Source organism: Pinus tabuliformis, chromosome 8 (genome assembly GCF_031772625.1).
Source record: "Pinus tabuliformis cultivar Carrire ecotype Pingquan chromosome 8, CPIR1, whole genome shotgun sequence".
Lineage (NCBI taxonomy): Eukaryota > Viridiplantae > Streptophyta > Pinopsida > Pinales > Pinaceae > Pinus > Pinus tabuliformis.
This window is the reverse complement of record NC_142294.1, coordinates 868,904,234-868,910,128: the sequence shown is the minus strand read 5'-3', so window position 1 is coordinate 868,910,128 and position 5,895 is coordinate 868,904,234. Positions and strand designations below refer to the sequence as shown.

Sequence of the window (5,895 nt, the reverse complement as noted above, 5' to 3'; positions counted from 1 at the left end):
GTATATAATGTGTTAATTGTATAGTTTGCATGTAAAATTTACCTAAAATATTAAAATGTAAAAATTAGTGTGATAATTATTAATATATTAAAGATCTTTGATTTTGTGTATATTTATTCTTTTATTCTCAAGGAAGTGGTTGTAGTAGTGTTTTCATCCTCTGTTCATCAAGTTGGTTGTTTCTTGAATAGTGTCAAATATTGCAGGTGGTGGAGGTTCGAAGGACAGACTCACGATTGCCCCAAAAACTCCAAGTTTTTTATCTCTTTAAGTAGTTGTTTATTCAAATTAGAATTTTGATATGGTAAAAAATGCAGAATTCAAATTAAAAAGAAATGTATTTAAAGTGTTTTATTGTTTTATTTATTCTGTTTATATGCAATTGTCTCCAATCTAAGATTATAATTTTTCTCAAAACCTAATTATTCTCTACATCAATCAAATTAACTTGAATGAAATCATTCCATTAGTGATGGTCAAAATTATGAATTAATATATATAGAATATTATGTATTAATTTTTTTTATTGCTTTTATTTAAAATGGAATTTTAATGTAATTGAAAGGTAATTTTTTAATTTCTTCAAGAGAAAAGGTTCTTGAAGGGAAACATATAGATCCAAATTCTAAATTCCAACCCCTGCTCCTGCCTTTTTAAGCATAACATTTACCTATTCGATGAAATCTGCTCATACCTTCTAGTTATTTTGTGAAGTTTTGGGCAAGGAGGGCTTAGGGCTTTAAACATAGCAGGTCAGACTATAGGCTCTTGGATTTTGGGGAAGAATGGCCTGTAACGAAGAGAAGGCACAGTCTATGCTGAACAGGTTCTTGACATTCAAGAATGAAGAGAAGAATAAACCCAAGGAGAGGCGCTCGTTCCTGGCCTCAGAATGTCGCGATCTCGCAGAGGCACACAAATGGAGGCAACAGATAATACGAGATATTGGACGGAAGGTCATGGAGATTCAGAACTCAGACCTCAGCGAACACTGCCTCCCAGACCTCAATGACGAGATCAACAAGCTGATTAGGGAAAAGGAGCACTAGGAAGCTCAGATCGTAGAGCTAAGTAGGGGCCAAGATGAAAAACTTGGAAGGAAACTAGGTGGATGTGCACAATGTTGTCGATGCTACAATTTTGCACTAGCTGGAAGACGGGTTTAACTATACTAGATAATTCAAATCTTTTCCAGATTTCATAGTTGGATCATAATTGGTTTATCTAATCGTTTTGTTTTTTTTTGGCACATATTTTTGGATCTTGTTTGGCTTGTTGTAGGATATATTGGTGGTGAGATCTGGAACCAATATTCTTGAAGCTTCTCCATGGACCTCAATTTCATTAAGGCCATAGAACATTTCACCACACAGCCTGGTCATTGGTCGATGTATGGTTAAATATTAATCAATGCGCAGAGAATATGGGATACTACCCCTATTTTGCAAATTCAATAAGATAGACTGCACCAAAAAATTTGGGGTTTTGTTAGAATTACACTATAATGATTATGATTCCATAACTGAATTTAATGCCTTTTGCTCGTAGGGTTTTCAAATCACATGCTTAATTGGAAAAATGTTGATGCCAATGTTTAACACCTTACTTTTACGACAATTTCTCCTGGGTTGACAAACATCAGTTTAGAAATGATGCCAAATTAGGGGCCAAGATGACAAATTTGGAAGGAAACTAGATGGATGTGCATAGTGTTGTCGGTGCTACCATTTTGCACTAGCCACAAGATGGGTTTAACTCGGGCTTCACTATATCCCTGTGAATCCCATTTTTTCCACAATTTATTGCCACTTTCTCTATATTTTATGGATAAAAGAGCCAAGGGAATGTACAACACATTGAATGCGCATTCAATAATACAATCTAAGCTTGTGACCCACCATAAGACCAAAAGTTTAAACTGAATCTATGGTGGGCACTGGGTACTACTACTATCTAGGCCGAACGATACCTCTCCTCTGTGTAATTTCGAGTCATCATTGTTTATTTCTGCCATCTGAGGGACAGGAATGTGAGGGATCTCTTGTCGTGTAGTTAGATACGAATTAGGGGATCCCTTGTTGTGTAGTTGAATGTGAATTATGATAGCCTCGGTTAGAGATACTTCAGGGCTGTGAAATTCCTAGCCATCCTCAAAGAGCTATTCGATAAAACCCCAGAGGAAAAGAAGAGGAGGTCTACGTATGAGATTTACAAGTGAAATGATGAAAGTTATTATGGCTACAAGGATGATGAGGATGAGATCTTGGAGAAAGTTGAGCAACTTGCAGAGGAGGAGATGCAGGCCAGGGCACTGAGAGAGTGGCAGAGGATTGAGTTCATCGAGAGGGAGGCCAGGTTAATGGTGAAGAGTGGGGAGGTCATTGCCGTTAAGCCGGTTCTATTCAAGGAAGAGGAGGATGTGGTGAAATAAATTAGAGAGCAGGAGAAGGGAAGCCAATAATAGAGAGAGCGAGAGTTTGTTGCCCATGTGCCCCTACCAGATGAGGAAGAGATTGAGCGCATGGTTATGGAGAAGAAGAAACATGAGCTTCTTAGTAAATAAATGAGTGAGGATCTTCTGGAGGAGTAAATTCATGCCAAGGCAATGCTTGATATTCAACAATAAGGTATTCTATTGAAGCTTATGGATCTTCAGTTTTTTTTTTTTTCAAATGAGCTTCTCCTTTTCCATGAGGGTGGGGTTGTCAATGCTCCCATGAGGGTGGTGAAGAATTTGTGCATTTCATGTTTCAGAAAAAAGGACGATGTTGAGTGTATATCCTTGGTGACTTTGGCAGAATAGTTTTCCTCAGACCTAACACCTAAGTGAAAAGAATCTATTTTATACCCTAAAGCATGTTTTGAACAATTTTCACCATTCATCTTATCTTTGAGAACAATTAGCACACAATTTACATAATAATTATTTGATAACCTGTTCAAAATTTGAACGATTCCATCCCAAGTGCATTGGTTTAAACTTAGTGTTAGATTAGTTGTGATCATCAGGTATATATCAATATAGTGTTTTAGTAGTTTTGTACTCTTAGTTGCCTTTAGTATAGTTTATCTGCTAGTGAATTGTGTCTCTTATTTGAAAGGTTAAAGTTCACATGTGATGTTTCTTTTTGTATTTAGACATTGTCACTCATGTATTATTATGATCTGAAACAAAAGTTTTCACACTACACAATTTTCCACCATTAGTAAATTTTAATCTCTCATTTAGTTAGAAGAATTGATTTTATTTCTCATCATGGTTCTCTACTCTTGGCTTATATTATTTGGTGTTATAGCTTGAATATCTGATGATGTTATTAGCTAAATTGAAGTCATCAAATCTTTTGTGAACTTGGTGGTTTTGTGTCATTCTCGAATGGTAAATATGAGTATTGAATGGTAAATATGAGTATGAAAGCTAAATAGTTGACATGCTTTAATTCAGATTTGATTTTATTTTTTTACAATATAAGAATCAAGTTATAATTTATAAATATATATTTATGAAAAATTAGGATTTCACACCATGTATTTCTCTTTGGAGATCAATATAATAATTGTATCTTATCCTTGCTTGGGTTGTGTTGCATGAATTTGTCCAAAGAAATATTGGCAAGTCTTTTTCATGTGTCATGGCCTTAGTAGCCCATATGATGGACTTTTTCTCGATCACCTTATTTTTCCTTGGGTTGTACTGTGTACAGAGCTGCAACTCTCTCTTGATTCCTTCCTTCTTGAAAAAACCCTTGAACTCTTTGGGGGTATACTCTCTCACATTGTCCAATCTCAAGACTTTGATATTCATACTTGTGTAGTTTTCAATCAGAGCTCTGAACTCCTGAAACTTGCTAAACACCTCATCCTTGATCTTTAATAAGCAGAACCAAGTATTATGAGAAGAATCATCAATAAAGGAAAGAAAATACATGCTTCTTGTTATTATCCCTAGTAACTACTGACTTCAGTCCAAAAAATTATACATTGGAGCTCAAGTTTTGATGGTGACTATCCAAGGGTGGGGTAAAGATGTGCAGTCAAAATATATATCTCTATGTTTCACAGCAGCCTACATATTACTTTTCCTCTCTTATCATGATGGTTCAAATTTGATTGGAAAATTGAATCTGGAAGGCACATCTATTAGTGAAGTATCAAGTGTTCTTGAGGGTGATCAAGATGGTCTGTTAAGGTCTGTTGGGCTACATCATTGGAAGGATTTGCTTGATGGAAATGGTTTTTTTGTCTTCCTATTTATTTTAAAGTCAAACTCTCCACTCACTGTGTCTCTTGGTCCTATGGATCTATTTGCACAACTTCTGTGATTGTCTAGAAATTCATCTTCTCCATGGATTGGGCACTGCAAATTACAGGTCTCTCTCTAAGGACAACAATATTGCTATTATTTTACATGATGATGGTAGTTTGAAGATATTCTCATTTAGAATGGGCAGTGTAACTCGAGGAGGATTGGATTTACTAATACATGATTGCAGTATTAATTCAGAGCAGGTGAAAAAGCTAGGTCCTGGTATCCTCAACAATACATCAAATGCTGGGATCAACCCAGAATTTCTTTGGAAAGAAAACCTACATTACTACAAATATTACTTGGAGGTGATGTTATTCGAAACAATTATTTATGTGTTAAGATGAATTTACCGTAAGAAGAAGGATTCTTAGAGACACCCAACCCTACTAGATTTAAGGTTTATGCACTTTTTCTTCAATCATATATATATATCTATATATATATATATATATATATATATATATATATATATATATATATATATATATATATATATATATATATATATATATATATATATATATATATATATATATATATATACACATCATAGTTTTCCTTCTTCTAGTGTAGCTCATGTTTTTCCATTGAAGAGCAAGTTCTTTAATGTTATTGTAGGATGAATGAAAGTAGTTGTGAAATTAAACACATGAGAAGATTTTGATAGAGTTATGGATACCTGTGTTGATATATCTATGATTGCATATTTGTAGATAACTACATTTAATTCCAATCTAGACATTGTAATGGTAGGTTTCCATTTTAATGTGGGAAATACATCATGAAGTCAAAGGAAAATGGATGCTTTACGGTTTTTCTTTGCATTTGGACTTGTAGAAAAAATTCCACTTGTTTCTTTGTTGAAGGCATATCTCGAGCATCAAAGGAAAGCATCAGAAGAAATAGAAAAAAAAAAGGAAGAGATCATGTTGGGTCACTGGTATGTTTATTATTATTTGTGTGGTTCATGCTCCCTTGTCAGTATAAACTATTAAAATATTAACTTGTCATTAGACATATTTTCTGAACACTTCCATACCTTATTGAAAAATTCAACAACCTCAAAAGAAATTCATTCATTAAACAATGTAATAAAGTGCATTGAAGTGCACAAACTTGAATCATAGATGCCTACCAAAGATCTTGAAAAACGTGTGGTTCAATGACAGAAAGGCATGGAAGAGAGGGAAAGATCTGCAAAAGCCATTAGGACTCAGACTAAATGGGCTCGTCTGAACAGTGATAATGGTGGTGGTGGTGTTGGTGGTGCTATTGTTGTTGTTGGTTCACTGTTCTTTAAACCTTCCCCTCCCAATTTCTTTGCCCTTCCCAAATCTTCTTCGTTGCTCCTTAAAACTACGCGTCCTAGTACTTTTTCTCTTTCCAATTCTTCTTTGCTACTCCCTACTAAACCTGCCCATCCCAGTGCTTTTTCCCCTTCAATTTTTCTGACTTACAACGTCTTGTATAAAATTGAATGGATTTGGTAAATGAACGAGGCATATGCAGTGTTTTTAAAAATATTATTATATTTTAATGCATGGCATCTCGTATAATCCTCCTATGATGTTTTGAAGCGTATTTTA

General features: G+C 34.7%; 1 pseudogene; it reads left to right on the top strand.

Annotated features, from left to right (window-relative positions):
• Positions 1–785: 785 nt before the first annotated feature.
• Positions 786–2,626, top strand: LOC149238319 (uncharacterized; annotated as a pseudogene).
• Positions 2,627–5,895: the final 3,269 nt, after the last annotated feature.